General features: G+C 41.8%; 1 protein-coding gene across 1 annotated transcript in view; it reads right to left on the reverse strand.

Annotated features, from left to right (window-relative positions):
• Positions 1–10,435, reverse strand: part of LOC136051277 (MOB kinase activator 3B) — a 98,365-nt gene extending 87,930 nt beyond the window's left edge. Inside the window, exons 1-2 of the mRNA XM_065740629.1 lie at positions 10,308–10,435; positions 8,356–8,453 (exon numbers count right to left, since the gene is read on the reverse strand). The gene's annotated coding sequence lies outside the window, so the exon portion shown is untranslated. The remainder of the gene's footprint in view (positions 1–8,355; positions 8,454–10,307) is intronic.
• Positions 10,436–18,672: the final 8,237 nt, after the last annotated feature.

Below are 18,672 nucleotides of genomic sequence, written 5' to 3' on the forward strand. Positions count from 1 at the left end.
ACAGTATAGGAACTGGCCTTTCTGCAGCCCTTCCTTCTAACTGTATAAAGGAAAACAAAATGGCAATTATCTAGGTGAATTCAGATCTGGGATCTCAGTTCTTTCCAGTTCTTTGTTCTAAACCTGTTGCTTCAGCTCCCACCTAGCCACTAAAGTTTCACATCTTCAGCTCCTGTGACACAAAATGAGATCCACAGTGCAAAAGTTCTTTGGCCATTGATGAACCACAACATAGTGTGAGAACAGCCACTGGACACTCAGCTCACACTTCTCCCAAACTTACAAATTCTATAACAAATCTTGGTTTTGACAACACCAAAAATATTTCCTCATCAGAGAAAAGCAAGTTCTTCCAGGTTCCCTTGACCAAACTCCAGAAAACTGCTTGAGGGGACAGGATTTGATGCGAAGCTTAGGAAAACATGAAGCCCTGAATGAAACACAGAGATCTCCCCTTGAACTGCTTTTCACAACAGCCAAGTAAGTCACGGATCATCCATGAAGTCACAATGATAAGATAGACAGATGTCTGAGGATGTGATTATTCTCTACAGTGTGTTAAACAGAATGCAAAAAAAAAAAAAAAGTTCAGATCCAACTCTGCCTTGAAACACTAAGCTGTTTTTCTGTGTTGCTTTTGAAGATGAAAGGACAGGTCCTCACCTGTCACTCTTATACCATTTAGTGCAAGAGAGCCATGTATATGCAAAATGAACTAAAATTCTGTCCTGAGATTTTTAAAGCAGATAGTGAAACAATTTGAAGGTGAAATGAATGGCATGTAATTCTCGACTGAATTATTAAAACCAGGGCCAAACATTAAAACTGCATCAGACTGATTTATCCTGTATTACTGTACAGACTCTCCAAATGTACTTAATCTAGCTGTAAGCTGCAGCTGAATCCAATTTATTATTTTAGTCTCATACAATGACTTGTAAGTGCACAATTACTATAACTTATCTAAACTATCTCTATACGCCCACAACTTACTGTTGCATTGCCCAGTCAAATCAGCCAAGGCCAGAATCTTCTCAAATTCCAGTTCCAGTTGCAAAAGACATCCTCTGCTGCCTTGGTAACTCTCCTTCAAGTCAACATCAAAAAGTCAGAGAAACATATACTTGCTATTGCAGTAGACTGCATCTAGTGATTAGTGGGTACACTGTGTCCTTGCAGTCTTCTGTGATAGATGTAATTTCAGGAGAACCCATAGTCATCCTCTAGTAAAAGTTTCAGTAATCCTGCATGACAACACATTTCAATTTGATATTCTGATCCTCCTAACACCACATGCTCATTACAGTTTAGTTTAAATCATTCTGATATGGGCACAAACTTCAAGAAAATATAAAAAAACACAGTGAAGGAAATGAGTTCAACTAAGTTTAGATCCCTTATATCTAGAAGCCATGTATATTTGTACTACGCAATACAAACACAGAAAAGAGCTGAAGAAATTTAATAATCATTAAAACAAACAAAAAGCAAAAGACAACAAAAAAACCTTAGCATAGAAAGACAAAGTATTGGAAGGTCTCACTGATGGACTTCTGTGACAAAACCATGCATGTCCTTCTTCATTCTCCATCCAGAAATTCAATCAAAACCCAATCCTTCCTACACTTTTATTCATAAATTAACTTCTGTGAAGACCTCTAGTGGTAAATAATTCATGAAAATGCCACAACACTACTATTGGTAGTAGCAAAAACAAAAATAACCTCAGGAGCATTACCATGTTAGTAGGGTCCTACTATATAATTGCTGAAGCCAACATGTGGCTTGCTGGAGAAACTGCTAATCCATAGCAGTCTCTCAACCTGTCACATCATAATAGGTCCTCCCAAGCATTAACAGGATAACGTTAGCAAAATATTTTCTAACCTCAAGAGCTACGCAGAGTTCCTTTGCTGTTCACATCAAACATTCTTGAACTTCCATCATTTTCCATATTTTCTCTGAAGTTACCCTGTAATTATGCAGGATGAATTACACAAGGACACATCCTCTGGCTCTGTAAACCCCGTACATTTCAGTTAGTTCATGCGAAGATTTAGCAATCCTTAAAAATTCCCACAAGAGGCAAATCTGCCTACTAAATGCTTTGTAACATTTTCTCATCTGAAAATCCAATGCTGACTCCGACTGACACTGACAGAAAGTTTTTGCTTTGCAATTACAGGAGCCAGAAAAGTGGGCTGATACCCGCAGTGGAAGAAGCCAGCAATCCATAGAAATAAAGCACTTTGCTAATGCATGCTCAGGAGCTGCCATAACAGCTAAGGACTTGCAATTCAACCTGTAATGCTTGTGCAGCTCTATGTTGGACTTGTAAATACTGCAGGCTGTGAGACTGTTAGTGAAATTTTCACTAGCCTGGGTACTAGCAATCCTACAAACTTAATTCTCACAGACTTGTTGCCCTGGTTCTAGGATATATGCTCCAGCATCACAGTGGCTAGGGTGGCCCCAAGAATAGGACATTTTGCTACCAACAAAAGTGAGTACAGCCTCCCTGAGAGCCTGCCTTCACAGGAGGAGAACAGGAGCTGTCTTACTCTAAATGTAAGCAAATCCTCATCTATAATCTTACAGCATGGTTGACAGCTGTCAAATACAAGGCTGAGTCATCAGGTTATGAAGTAGAAGGAAGCCTCTCTGAGCAGCAGATTATTGCAGATAACAGATAAAAAGGATCTGTCCTCATAACTGTGTGTATTTTTTTTCCAACACAGTGATTGCAACAAATGCCCTAGTGAATCAGTGCTTGGTGTCAACAAAAGGGTTCTTTTGCTAATAAAACATTAGCTACTTCCCAAACAAAACAATTTGTCCTACAAGGCATTAGTTTTTAAAATCAATGAAATTACATCTTGCTTAGAATGGATATCTGTTATCCACATCTGTTATCTTTTTTCATACTCTTTGCCAACTTGAGCATAAAAGTAAGACTTCTCAGTATAAAGCAAGACTGCCTGTTCAAGTATAGATAAGATGAAGTATTTTTACTAGATGCTAATCTGTCTGTGTTCACTGACAAATCATTGATTCTTCTTTTACTGAAAAAACAAGTAAGACTTTGCAACTTTAGGAAATTGAAACGAATAATAAACTGGCAGAATAATTGTTAATAAAAACCCAGATCTTACAAAATGAGTAATACCTAACATCACACAAGAAAATAAAATCAGAGTAATGAAAGAGCAGCATTATGTATGCAGAAAAAACAACAAGAAATGACAGGCTTACAGACAAGCACAACAAGAAAGATAGAACTGACAGCTTCATCAGCATGACCATCTTGGTTCAGAATAGTTTACTGCAAGTTTGCAATGCCTTGGCATTGTATATCAAAATTTCACACATCTGCCTTTTCCAAAGAATCAAAAAGACCTACCAGACTGTTAAGTTTCTGCACAAAATGGGTGGATATTTTTCCTCAGCACTGCCTCAGTGAAACTACTCAATTCAGATTTCCCAGGGAGATCATGAAGATCATACAAAAGAATACAACAGCGGTCATCCGTGAGTTCCTCCAACAGACTTTCCAGCTGTTTAGCAAAAATCTTCCCAAAGGTGCTTGGAATACAAGCAATATTGAGAAATTTCAAAACGGAATTCATCAATAAATTGAAGAATTAGAGATGCATTTGCTGGAAGAGCGACCAAAAACAAGGAATGGCTTTCAGATGTGGATGCTAAAGAGTCTCAGTATGAAGAAATACTTCCAAATAATAACCAGCTTCCTTAAAGATAGGCAATACAGACACTGTTACATCCTGGGATGCTGTGCAAACAGAAGTGAGATCATGCCTCATAATTTTTGATAGCCTTATGAAAACCACACATCATAAAAAGGTAAAATCTTTTGTATTTGTGTTCTGAATCAGACACAGGTAAATTTCCCCTTTTTGGAAGGTTTTAAACTTCTACATTTCAAATATTTTCAGATTGGTACTTCGGACTGTTTTTTTATAAAAGACACTTGGTGCTCTGAATTAAGCACACAGAGTACTTCAGTGAAAGGACAGTTGGTAACACCAGCTACTGTTGAAAATGAATTTTTAAAACTGTATTATCATCCTGCTCCAAACATATTCCTCCTCTACACTAGAAGTGTATTCTCTGGTCATAGGTTCATAGGTTCATAGATACATTAGGTTGGAAAGGACCTACAAGATCATCTAGTCCAACCATCCTCCTGTCACTATCCCTACCCAACTACTAAATCAAATCCCTTAGCACCTCATCTAAACGCTTCTTGAACAGTGCTAGGGACGGTGCCTCAACCACCTCCCTAGGCAGGCCATTCCAGTGCCTGACCACTCTTTCAAAGAAAAAATGTTTCCTCAAATCTAATCTAAATCTTCCCTGGCGCAACTTGTGGCCATTCCCTCTCGTCCTGTCATTATTTATCAGGGAGAAGAGGCCCACCCCCTCCTCACCACAACCCCCCTTCAGGAAGTGGTAGAGTGCAATAAGGTCTCCTCTGAGCCTCCTTTTCTCCAGACCAAACAATCCCAGCTCCCTCAGCCGCTTCCCATAAGACTTGTGCTCCAGACCCCTCACCAGTTTTGTTGCCCTTCTCTGAACACGCTCCAGGGCCTCAATGTCCTTCTTGTAGTGAGGGGCCCAAAACTGAACACAGTACTCGAGGTGCGGCCGCACCAGAGCTGAGTACAGGGGGATGATCACCTCCCTGCTCCTGCTGGCTACACTATTTCTAATACAGGCCAGGATGCTGTTGGCCTTCTTGGCCACCTGGGCACACTGCCGGCTCATGTTAAGCCGAGCATCAACCAACACCCCCAGGTCCTTTTCTTCTCTACATTCTTCAAGCCATTATATATATATATATATATATACGTAAGAATGTATAGCCTCTCTACATTCTTCAAGTCTTCCCACAGAATACACCTGTTGATTTACAGCCCAAGGCTCCTGCATGACAACACTGTACTGATTTTACTCTTGCATTATTTCATTTATACAGAAAGAAGACCAAGATGCAGAGATGTGCGGAGAAGGCAAATCCTCCTCAAGTCCTGTATGCAACGTGGATCTTAATTTACAAGACAGATGAGAAGACAGCACAAAATATAGCAAAACTATTTAAACTCTAAAATAATGATGGGTAGAACTTCTGAGCTAGAAGTCAATTTCCAGCTTTGATTCTTATTTTGCAAATAGACTCATGCCTCTAAAATAGAAAAACCATCTTTCTACATAGCATATGCAGTAACTACATGGCTGTTTAGGTGAATTTGGTTCACAACATCATAGAAAATATCCATCTGTTCTATTTGTTTTGAGTTCATAACCAGATAAGACTAACCAGAAAACATCTACCGTATGGACACAGATGCAAACAAGTTTATCCACTCCTCTATCATCTTAGCTTCTCTCATACAGGCAGAGCCAAGAAGTGCTTCAAATCATTGTCCCTCTTCATCAGTTTAAATGCTTCCCAAAAGACCTTGAAAACCCTTGGGCTTTGGTACCACTTCTTATGTATTACAACCCTGGACAGTTTTCAGGGTGGGCTTTTTTATGCTTCAGATTTCTAAGGATATCTGACTTCTCAAGTATGTTCACCACAAACAGTACGTGTTCAACTGAAATGCAAGAGGAAGAGTTTAAAAATATATCTGCAGTTATAGGGGAGTGCAGAGGAAAAGAGTGAATATTCTAAGATAAAAAGTCAAATTCACTGCTACTGTTACCTAAGCATAGAAGCTCAGCATTTTTCCAGAGAAATGTGAAGGCTGACAGCAACTTTACCCACATCTTTCCCTTTTTAAAATGGGAGATGTTTATCAAAATCCATTCCCTCTTAAAAATATGTATTTATATATAAATAACAGAATAGCTGCAACTGCCTAATTTTTGACATTTAAATATTGAGCTAAGTAGATAAAGCCTACGCCCCCCATTCAGATGCACTCCTTTTTGACAGAAATTAGGGGAGAGGGAACAGATTTCAGACTCCCTCATCTACATCTGCTCTCAATCACCAAGGTAAGAGTTCAACTCTTTCACTGGTTGTACAGGGAACCTAAGACCAATTAGGAACGCTTAACACATAGTTAATGTTTAGTTTGCAACAGCCACATTAATCAACCTCAGAAGTGGAATCTTTGTTCTCTTAATTTAAGGACTTTGCAACTAAAATGAGATCACAGCGAGGTTTCATGGCAATAAATAAGTACGCTCAAATACATTATGAGTTTTTCATAATTTTTGCTATTTACTGTAGGCAATTCCAATTGCTTGATTTTGGATAATCAAACAACTTGATGAACTGCAGCCCATGAATTTAAGGTTTCTCTATGCATGTATTATGCACAGAGAAATACATAAGACGATGCTATCCAAATCTGCATTTAGATTTCAGTCCAAGAAAAAAATAAAGAGTCAGAACAAGTTACAGAAGATATCACTGGCCACAACCTTATGCATTCCACTTATAATTCTTAGAATTCTTATAATTCTTCATGGGATAAAAAGATATTTTTTTTAATCTCATGACAGCTGGCGAGCAAAAGCCCATCCCTGGGCAATTTGGAAATACTAGCTTCTTTCATCTGCTCTTCCAACGGAAGTGCTTTCATTAATCTTAAACAGATATGCTTATTAACTTGTGCACATTACTATCAGTTGCGACTGATACTTCCAGATGCTGCTTTACTTTGAAAAGGGTAAATGAGATTGTAAAGCCAAATACTCTATACGACATCCAGGTAAGCTTAACTCACTGGTGCCCGCTACACAACTGTAGGGAACAGGTGTCTGAGAAGTGTCCATGCTAACTTTCTGCAAACGTCTTTGCTTTTTCAAGTTAATTTTATCTTACAGAGGAAGAAAGAAGCTATTGTAGCCAATATTATTTTTACATTTCCTATCTGTACTTCAGTGCTAACCCTCAATGACCATATGTGAAAAAAGCAAAAACGGTGTTCTAAGTCTCTCAGAATCAGTACAGAAATTCAAGATCACTTGAAATTTCTTTGAAGGAAATCTATACTACACACTCAGGTCTGGAAGCTGGATAGCTTCTTGACCACTCTCTTCAGTAAAAGAAGATAAAGGAGGATTCTGTATTTTGCAAAGAAGCACAGTCTGAAAACGCTGAGTGCTAGCTTTTGTACCATGCTGTACTAGTCAGTGAATGATTCAATCACTTTGACAGATGCAATGACAAACTGCAGCACACCCAAAATTTACAGGACTATGTTTTGTATGACTGAAAGGTGAGAAAACGGAACTTCGATTCTTACAGCCCTCAGCCATGTATCTTTGCTTTCAGCACACTAACAGTGCTGTTGGGCAAGGGGATAGGGTCAAGCCTCCCTAAGCATTTTAAATGTCTGTTCAGCACTAACTCCAATAAAATTTACAGAATAGATTTAATTATCTGCTTGTATTTGTTTGAAAATATCAGTGCTGTATAATCATTATATATTTTTTGTTGGTTTTTTTTGTACTCTCAAATGGTAATAAGAAATGGTAGAAAGAAAAAATCAAAAAGCAATCTTCACTACAGAGGGGAAAGACTCATTTTGAAGCCCAAAGGGGTCATGTGCTACCAAGCAGCTGGATTTACTAACTTTACTAGCCATGCAATTTGCTACAGCCTGTCTGAATTAAACCCCTGTGCCTTTTAGTAACGTGAACGTAAGTTCAATCTTCACACAATAACAGAAAATGCATTTTTTCTGACCATAAAGGCATAATAAGGAAACACCATGGAGAGCCAAAGATGTAGATTTTTTTATACCTGAACAAAAATTTCTTGGCTCAAATGTATCTTGAAAAATCTCAAATAATCAGTCTGAAGAGCCACCTGCTCTTAAAAAGCATGTTCTCATGAAGATATTTGATTACATTAAGTATCTCCTTAACTCTTTTTTTTCTTTTTAACATTAAATCAGACTAAAGCTATGCTTACAAGTAATAATGACCCAATTTAGTATCATTCTTCCTTCCCCAATTTCTTTCAGTTTCACATTCTTGTCCTATTCTAACATGTATTTAACCTTTTCCTCAGTTCAGCAGAAAAGAGAAAGTAGAATGTGGCAGCAAGACTTCTTAACAACTACAAGGAAAGTGCAGTTACTGTCTAATCTGTTACTGTCTAATCCAAACTCCTGTAAAAAACAGCCTCTCCGTCTCACTTTCTGTAAGCCATCCTCAGCCATTCTGTCCTTCATTTGTAAGTGCTTTTCCTTTTCTTTCCTAGTAATGAGCTAATTACCCATCAGCAAATACTGCACTAATAAGCTGCTAAATTTACTGAAAGTAAATTTAACTGCTCAGTAGTTAGAATTAAAATTCCAGTTATATCCTACCCACCTCAGCTTTCTGTCTGCATCTCACTTCACTTGCACAGCTCAGAAGAGGCTCAGAGGACTCATGCCTGTCAGAGGTACCACCAAAATGTTGATAATGTCCTAAAAAAGAAAAACAAAAATAACAGTGTTTAATATATAAACCATTCCATCTGAGATCTCAGTATGCCTGACTCAGAGGAAAAATTAAATATTTAATGAAGAACTATGTCACATGTGTCACATTTTCTGTAACACTTTTAAACAATTATTATTCTGAAACAACTCTAAGGTCCATGTTTCCAGAACGCTCAGCCCTCTTCACTTTTCTGATTCACTACACAAGTACCTTCTTCTGGGATCTTGAATGGTGCTGAGTACTTTGCTGGCAGCTGAGGAAGAAACATTTACTGTGATGGAAGCATCAGAAAAGGAGGTGAAGTGATTTGGTCCAGCCCCAAGTTTCGCAACACTCACTCTCGTGCTCTCAGCAGACCAGGTTACCCCGCCAGCACTGTGCCAAACAGCACTAAATCATAACTCCTAGTTGCCTGATGCCAAACAATGCCACACTAATGATACATCTACCACCATTTACTTTTTTAGCACTCTTCTGTCAGCGCTGCTTAATGGCAGCCTGCCTACCTTGCCATCTCTCTTCTTTCTGTCTTAACTCCTCTGAGATGTGTACACTGTTTCTGCTACAAAATAACAGTTTCTTTCTCTTTTGCGCCTGGAAAACCCTTCTCTCCCTCTTTGAATGGACAATAGAAAGCTGTCACAAATGCTTGTCCATCCAGAATACAGACCATAGGCAAGTTGCTTGGCTGTAGTGGGATGCAGGGGAACAGTTTATCCACCTACGTGCTAAGACAGCATCCCAGCCACAGACTGTTTGAGGACAACGTCCAGGTGATTTTCTCCTTGTGTTCTGCCCTTTATAAGCAGTGACATTATACCTTATAATACAGAAATGATATCACTGCGTAAAAATGCAATTAAACAGCTTAAAGAACAGAAATAACCCGTTTTCTATGAGATGCATCACTGCAATCTGAGCACAGGCAGGAAGGATCCTCAGTGACCCGTTATCTCTCTGATAAGTAGAGGCAACTTGTTCTTGCACTGGCTTGCTTTAGGACACAGCCCAGCACTGCCTGGAACACCTTGTTTATTAAGAACTGCACATGGCCAGCCTCAGAACAGGCTGAGCTGACCAGTGAGTTGCGGCAAGGTTTTTGCATCTCTGAACGCCACATGGCAGCACTCTTGCCCAAGGGCAGCCCGACAGACGGCCTGCGGGATCAGCCAGCGGCACGCAGGTCTTCCCAGGCAGGGAGCAGGGCCATCTCGTGCTGGTACTGCTGCTGTCCCCTCCTCCTAAGGCAGCGGTGGTACCCCAGGGTTCCCTGGTTCCTCAGCCCCCCAGGGCTCGGTGGTCCACGCAGCAGCAGTCGCTCACGACTCCATAGCCAGTCCTGAACCAGCCTGAGAAGCTGCCAGGCCATCACACCGGGGTGATGTAAAGCCAGGCACTGATTTCAGACCCGCATTCCTCCAGCGAGTGACGAAGTTTAGCACGTCGCTCAAGCAGCAGCCATCCCCGCCAAGTAACAGCAAGGCATGCTCAGCCCGTCCCAAACAGCCGGCAGACCAGCTCCGACACGAAGGCGATCCCTGACACGACAGAAGGGCAGTACAAGGGCCGTGTCTCACACGACAAGCAGGTGACCGAGGGAGCTCGAAGGGAGGGCCCGGAGCTGGCCCTCAGCCACCAGGGCCCGAGATGCGTCCGGCGGGCACAGCTCCCAGCCCCGCTCCTGGCTGCCGAGCCCTCGGGGGAACGCGCGCGGACACCCAGCCCCGGGGGAGGGGAAACCGAGCGGCCAAGCGCCAGAGCCAGCCCGCCCGAACGGAGGCCCGGCTGCAGGGGGCTCGCTCCGGTGGAAGTTGGTGGCAGCGGCGCGCGGGGCTTACCGCCTTCCCTCCTCCTCTGCGGCCGCCTGCCCCGCAGCACTCCACGGCGGAGGCGGGACGTGACGCCTCAGCGCGGCTCCCCGCGGCCGCCGCCGCCTCCGCTGCCCCGCACACTGCCCGGCCTGGCTCCCGCCGCGCGGCCCCACACGCTCGGCTGGGCGCCTGCCGGAGCCCGCCCTCTGTCGGGCGCGGGGCGGCCGCGCGGGTGCTGAAATGGCGGCGTCCCAGCGCGGGGTGCCCCGCGGCGCGGCTCCGGTCCCGCGAAACTTCGTGGCAGATTTACCTCAGCTCGGGCACAGCAGTGGGGTGGGTGACGAGGCGGGGAGCTCTGAGCGCCCAGAGCTTTCCCGCGGGCTCCTGGTGACGCCGGAGAGGGTGTTTTGAGCTGCGGGGTGGTGTGGGTTTGACTGCAGCAGACCGCAGTCTCCTCCCTTGAGGCTGCAGGATAAGATGAAGCATGGTACACCTCCGGACGAAGGCGCTTCTGGCTTATCTGATGCCTGAGTGTTATGGGGGCGGCGGATCCGCTGCTAAACCCACCTTCGCGGTCACAGCGATGATCGTCTCCGCTGGGAAGCGCAACCCCATCTCTTCTGCTGCTGGGAGAGAAGTCGGCGGCCACCCATCAGTCGGCTTGCTCCAGCAGAGGCTATCCAGCAGTCAGCTGGGTCATAAATGCCACGTTGCACTAAGTACATGCACCAAAGATGCTGAAGCCAAAGCCTTTCCTCTTCCCGCCGCACCAAATGCACAACTCAATGAAACGATCAGGTCTTCTGATTGTTCTCAGTATGAGCAAACAGAAATGCGATTTAATTCAGCATCAAATGATTGAGAACTGCTAATTATCTTCCACTGCTAGGAAACCAGAGTGGAAGGAAATGCAGGTGCTACAGTAATAACTCCTTTCAAAGTTAATTTCTGCCTTATTTTTCCACTATTCTCTTCTTTAAAAGACATGCACTTTGAAAAAACAGCACTTTGTCTGCAAAGACATAATGTGATGAGAAGAGATAACATTGGGATGAGGAGCTCCTCTTTCTTTTCACATCACAACAACAGAGGTCACACAAGACAATTGCCTAGAGTCAGCTGGATGGGAGATGACTGGCAAGTCTCCTGCAAACTGCTTTCTTCTGCAGGAGGACTTCAACAGGTGACCACATTGGAGGTGAGGTCCAAAAACAGACTAAGTGTTCCTACAACTTGTAATTGGCTGCAGACATGGCTTGTTTCGACACAATTGTGCTGTGTTGAATACCTTGTGTGACTAAATTTGTGCTACTATCCTTGGTGGACCTCAAGTTTGTGCACATAACTTTCTCTACCCTATGTGCATTTGCACAGAAGTTGCTGGAACAACTTTGGTTTTCAGATTTGTAACCCTTAATCAATCTCATGAAACCACCTAGCAAAAGAGAAATTGACTTGGAAACAAAGAGAAGAGTAGAAGTATAAATGCAATCAAAACTTTTTTAAGACAACTGTTCAATTGGGAAAGCAGTGTACGATTAGGGCTTGCTTAACGTCCCTTCTCCTGTCAAGTGTAGTTTTGATTTTAGTTTACAGTAGACTTCCACAGCCTTGTTAAACCTGATTTTATCAGTTAGGTCATTTTTGTCCCTTTCTATATCAAAGTTATTTAGTTCTAGATCAAGGCCCAGAGGTGAATGAAGGCATCACTAGATACTGACTGGCAGAATCAACTGTGATTGCTTAAGAAGTTACTGTCCACATCAGCTGGATGCCTCAATTTGGTGATGTTTTAACACCTCAAAACTGACTCCATTCTGATGGAAAATAAAGTGTCTTCATTTAGGTCAACCACCACCAACGTCAGTTCAGTCAGGCTGATTTTGGACTGAAGTAGGTTACAGCAGGCTCTTATGCCAGGTGCTGTGGGCGTGTGAAGCTTCAAAACAGTGTAATGAAATGAAAATCTTAGAATTGCAACTTCAACAATTCAATCTGCTTTTGAAGTGTGTGTTTGCATTTACCAACACCCTGCCCTTATTACTAATTATACATCACAAAGCTTTTCTGAAAACAAAACCATGCTGTCCTATACCTGCTGAGCCTATGTCCAGTTACAAGCAACTTAGCTGTTATCTGATGTATTGTGTTTATATGTTGTCTTATAAGTTAAGCTAAAAAAAAATATGTTTTCAGTCCTCTCTTTTTTCAATATTTAAAATGGCATCCAGTGTACTAAGGATGCTTTGTGGAATGGCAAAGGCAGGGACATAAATTACACAAAGTTCCTTTTAAAAACATGCCTACTGGACACCTACCTATGCAATCTGGTCTAGGGAGCCTGCTTTGGCAGGAGGCTGAACTGATGATGACAGAACTGATTACAACAGCTCTTGTTGCTCACAGCGCGAACATCCCCCACATGGTACCCATCACTAAATTCTCACTTAGCCCCAGATTAATGCACAATAAATGCTAGCTGCTGTAAAGAAAAATTCACCAGTTATGCTCTTGCCTAGGATACTACTGCCTTTAAAATCCTGTGCATGGCACAGATGTAGCATGGTTCCTTCTCCAGCAGTTATCTGGGTGAGCACAGTAAGGGCTCACACAGGTACACTGGGATGGGATAGGGAAAGGAATGCCAGAGAAATTCATGCAGCTCTCTTGAGAAACAATTGTTCCAGTAGGTTTTATATCCTCCTCTCCAAATAAGAGCTACTGAAATGCCTTCAGCATACCTCCACCCCAACTTATGTGAGACAAATACACTATTTATCCTCCCCCACCATATACATTTGCACCTGTGATTAAAAATTTCCCATGTAGAATTGGATGTAGTGTTTCTATTTTTTTTTATATGGAAATGAATCTAATAGGCTTCCAGATGCTGTAAATGTTTTTAGTAGAAATTCTAAATAATTTACTCAAAAATCCCCGCACTCAGATGTTGCTGCATTTTTTTTTCTTAAATATGGTGATTTGAAATTGTAAGCATTATTCAGAAATGTTACGTTAGTGAATGTCCCGCTTATATTTAGGAATTAAACCACTAGGCCTGATTTCCACTAAAGCATCACAGCCTGGAAATCTCCTGCTGAAATACCATGGTTTGGATGGGGGAGTTTCAAACTGTCCTCATGTTAGGAGTGGGCATGGAATGAACTTTTCCACCCATTGACTGACTTCACATATATGTAATTTAAGAAGTCATTCATCAGTTTGGGGCTGTTCCAACACATGTGCTGTGGTAGCAAGTAGTGAGTGTAGTCAGGCAAAAACAACTTTGACACTCTTGGAGGTGGCTCATAGGGCATCTACAGCCAGATCCAGTGCAATGGCTCCTGCCTGCATCACAGCTCCTGGTTCTCATGTCAGGTCAGAGTGATGACTCAAACAGGGGCAATGAAAGAACTCTGAAAATAGTGTCTGGATAGGTGCACAGAAGCTTCATTAGGACAAGAAATTCTTTTTGTTGCTGTTGACTGCAGATGATGTCAAAAGCACATCTTCTGGTTCAATTACTCAGAAAAACAGTTTTTCCTTCCACAGACCCTTCAGGTAATTTTTGTTACCTGCATAGCAGTTTGTTTCCAGCAGCTTAATGTCACCATCAGGAATGTTTGGTGGACTCCTCATGGTGCCACGTTTTGGTTCATACAAGACATTTTTTGCTTGCCGCTGCTCCAGGTCTGTTGCTGACAACAGGTAGGAGAGCAGAGCTACGAGTGTTTCTTCCCCTTTGGTGTTATCTAAGGAGTGTGAGTGATTCTACAATTAAGCAAGAAGCAGTACCTCAAGGGAAAAGGCAGCACATGACCAAATCAATCTCCTTGCCTCTGCATTAGGAAAATCTTTCTGCAACTCTCAGAGCAAAATGCAATCTTTGTGCTAGTACCTACTTTCAGATTTTATCTTGAAGTACATGGAAACAAATTTTTCCCAATCTTTCCTTTACACCAAGAAAATCTTTCACTGCTAGCTATGAAGAGGTTATAAACTCATACAGAGCTGACCAAGAGTGGAACTCAGTGCCCTTTGTCCCTTTGAGATTATTGTTTGCTGTTCCTACCCAGGGAAAAGTAAACAGCAAAATCCAATTACCGTATCCTCTGACTCGAACACTTCTCGAGCCTCCCCTCAGGACAATGCTTGTATTCAAGCTACTCTCTGAGCTGAGTTCTGTTCTTAAAATTGCAGTCTCTGTAAGATTGATTTGCCAGAAATGTGTGGATGAAAAAGCGCAATAATCTCACTGCATTTTTACAAAACAGAAGTCCTCTCTTGTTGTTATTATTATTTTTTTAAATCTTTACTGTCTCTCCTTTTCCTTTATGACAGGATACACAGTTTCATCCTAGGAGTAAACAGTCAAGCTTGTACCAGAGGCTGATGGAGGACACAGAAGTTATCTTTCAAATGACAAGGCTTTTCAGGTAATGTGACCACCTAAATTGTTAAGTTTGTTTGATGGTTAACAGCAGAGATAGTTAATTCCCCTGGAACAAGTGGCAAAATTCTATCTCCTAAGATTGCTGTAACACAACTTGAAGGCACTCTGACAGATCCATGAGTACACACTGGTTCTGTTTCCTGCTCCTTTAAGAACTGTTTGATAGAAGATTTTGGTTTCAACCACTCAAGTGAAGTTACAGACAATGTCATGGCAAAAAGCATCTTTCAGCAATGATCTCATGTTGAGGGACCCTAGAATAGTTGTCTCTCAAACAGTGACTGAGGCTGTCAGCTGAGCTAAGACCCCAACCCTGGGAAGCTGACCCATCAGCTGGCTGCTGATGCAGCCTTTGCTGGCAGCTCTGTGCGAGAAGATATAATGCACAACAGCCTTTTTTGGGAGAGGAGGAAAGGAGACCTCCAGATAATATCTGCCAAGCTGATATTCTCACCTATGCTCAGGCTAGCCACCAGCATTTGCTATGATAGGAAATGGTAAAGAGAAGTGTCCTTCTTAAGATACAGAGGGGAAAGACGGAGCCATAGTAATATGGAAAGCCAGGAAAAGGAACATAATTCATCATTAGAATCCAGCCTAGGTCTCTGCTGGTGTACAGGAGCCACTTAAATTACTCTCCTAAGTGTGGCTGCTAGTAGGTCTTTCTCTTAGTTTTCTCCTCATTTGTTTCCTCCTGTCCTTAGAGGTTTCTTTCCACTCCTTCCCAGAGCTACAATGATTCCTCCTCCACTTTATAGCCAACTGTCAAAGAACTATATGCAAAATCCTGCATATTTCCCCCTATGCTTGTGTTCCTGGTAATCACAGCATTTAACAGAGGTTATAACCTTTTCCAAATACACCATGAACTGTTTCATGCAAAACCCAGTAACTCCATCCTGTATAATCCTGGTATGCCATTATGGAGCAAATACCTTAGAAAAGAAAGAAAAGAATGAAAATTGTTCAGATTTTCAGTATTCTGAATATTTTAACCACATTTTGAATGAAGGCTGTCAGTGAACCAATGCCTATCTTGCTTTGTATACAGACATGTGTCAATAGCTTGCACATATGTGGAATGCAGAAGAGTTTGTGGTATGTTTTAGATGTGTTATAATGCATCAGTACAGTCCTTACATACACTTTGTAATACACTTTGAAAGACTCACATACACGCAGTGATAAATACTACTGCTTGGCATTAAATCTCATCTGTTGAGTGTTGCAGTGATCAGAAAGATGTACAGGCAACCAGAAAATATGTCCGTTAATGTTATTTCAGTTTCAGTCTGGCCTATTCCTGGTCTGGCCCTGATCTCTTCTTCTGCTTAATGACAGCACTTGGATTCCAAAACTAATTTGGAACATAGCAGCCTACTTATTAAGTGGGACTTTATGACAGGAGAGCATTATGGTGCTGCTCAGGCAGCTGCACTGGTTGCTAGAGAGCCTATGGGGAAAATACAGAGCTTTCAAGGCTCTAATTGTTTTGGATCTAGGTTATTTTGTCAGGAAAAGTGGTACTCCACTTTAAGAAGCCTTTATATAAATGAGAGGTGGTAGACAATTACACTTGGATATTCAGGTCTGTTTATCCTGAGATTAAACTCCCAGATGTGCTATTAAGGCCTATTTTCCAGACTGAGAATTGGAAGATAAATACTTATAGAAGCTCTTTGCAGCATGCAGTTAGTTTATGTGCTGAGTGCTGCAGCATCAGCTGGTACAATAGTTACAGGAAGAAATTCTGTTATTTTGAATGTTATTATAAATTAGGAAGACCATTCTATCTTTGGAAAGACACTTTTGGCATGTATGTCTTATAAAATGTATCTAGATGCAATATACTCTTAGAAATTGTTCTCTGAGAGCTCAAGAAAACCAGAACACAAAGTGGCTTGCATTGCAATTCAGAACACTATAGGAAGACGGATCACAGAGTCTTTCAATTAAAAAAAAAAAAAAAAAGCAAAACAAAGGAACAACAAAGAAGTAGCACTTCCCTTTTAAAACACGAAGTTAACAGACCTTTAATTAATAGTTTTATCTAAAGGTGACACAGCCGCCTGCCTTCCACATGAGCCTGTATGAGCTGAAGCATGGGTTGAGTGCCAGGCTGTTGAGGGACCCTTGCTTGAACATCGAGTAGCAAGAAGGGTGGGCTGATACACCAAAGGACTCAGACCATGGATAGGAGGTGCTCCCTCACTGTGTACTTGGGAACTGCACTGGAGTCTCACAAGTTTTGCAGCTCTTCCTACTGCAGCAGTTAAGGATAGACAAGGGACCTGTACCACCTTCAGAAGGGTACTACAAGATGGTCCCTTGATAGCTAAAGGAAACCAGCAAATGCAGATCCCAAATACAGTTATGCCACAAGACTTATATTTTCCAAGGTGACTGTCTCCTTCAGGCAACAGCAAGGACTCACTTGATAATAGTGGCAGCACTCTTTGTCTGAATTCTCATCTTAAAGCACAAGACTTCCTTTTTTTTAGTGGAGTTGCTAGCTTAATAACAGTCCTGTCTTTCAGAGTGCCAGTTTAGTTCCTGTAGATAAAATATGAGGCAGTTATTCATTAAAGAGCAGGTAGCAGCACACCCCATCATCTCCCTGAGTGAAGTGTGGGCCAATCCATCACAAGATAAGAGCTTGCATTCCAGCTGGTGGAAGGGAGTAGTGGATAGGGATTGCGAATGCATTTCCAAACACAGATCTAGTCTAGTCATCCCTATGGATTGTCTGCAGTGGTGCAGTTTATTCAGCACACGCAATTAGTTCAGGAAAAGCAGAGAGGTTTGAATAGCTGAAATGAATTGTGCCTAAGTGGCCCTATCTGCACTCAGAAATCTTGTTGCCATAACTCTAGCAATATAGTATAGGTCTGGGTGTGAAGCCCTGACCAGATACTTTCATTTGGTTTCAGGGTGACTAAGTTACCAATGTTATCCATACCCAGATAGAGAAATAAACTTTTAATGAGTTTAATCTTTGCAACATATTCCTGTGCATGTCATCATCATAGCTTGAGCCTATAGGAAGTTAACAGGGGACCACTGTTTCTTCTGACCAAGTTCCACCGTGTTTTTCAGATTCATGCATCCCCCAAGGCTCCCTGAATCTGCTGAGACCACTGAGAAGTGCATTTCAGTTTAGTAAATTCAGTGAGGTCCTCATTGCATTACGAAAACACAACCCTAACGTGAGACGACACTCAGGACACAACCAAACATTCTTAACAGGTATCTTCAAAATTAAGAGGCTGAAGAGATATTTGAAACACCCCAGAAGTGATGTCTGCTCACCTGAGTCAAACCTGGATCCAGACTATGAAATCCCAAATCCACTGCTCATGGAGGTGAAGAGATCAAAAGAAAACCTGAATCCTCATGTGAAAATACTACAGTTCATTCATTTTACTTCAGAGTTTTCTTGGTATATTTTTCCAGGTATGTGGTTCTGATTTCAGATCTATTACATAGCCTTCATGGATTACTTGATATGGGAAATGATTCCATTAGGACTGCTGTAGCCCAGCTAGTTCTGTGAGCATTGTTATCTTGATGAGGTCCAAGAGTACAGCAAATGATGTGCAGCAGCATGCAAGGGCTCAGTCGGAATGCCTGAGATTAAAAACCAGAGAAATTTCACTTCACTGTTCTGTCTTTTCACCAGGTAAGACTGCCTGATGGCTGATGCCTGATTCCCTGAAGAATGCCTACAGGCCATAATCCTCCTTGTCCGAAGCCAGATAACACAGAGACTCAAAATGTCTTTGTGAGCTTTGAAATGACACTGCAAGAAGCCTAGAGAAGATAATTCCATTACAGTTTTTATAGCTGAGCACGTCCAGTAGAGTCAGTGAGGGAGACAGACAGTAATCTCAATTGAAATTGCTTTTGAAAAGATTTATCTACTTTTGCTTAGTTGCATAT

The sequence above is a fragment of the Cyrtonyx montezumae genome, unplaced genomic scaffold, assembly GCF_038088225.1.
Source record: "Cyrtonyx montezumae isolate F1298 unplaced genomic scaffold, pur_monq_1.0 scaffold_29, whole genome shotgun sequence".
Taxonomy (NCBI): domain Eukaryota; kingdom Metazoa; phylum Chordata; class Aves; order Galliformes; family Odontophoridae; genus Cyrtonyx; species Cyrtonyx montezumae.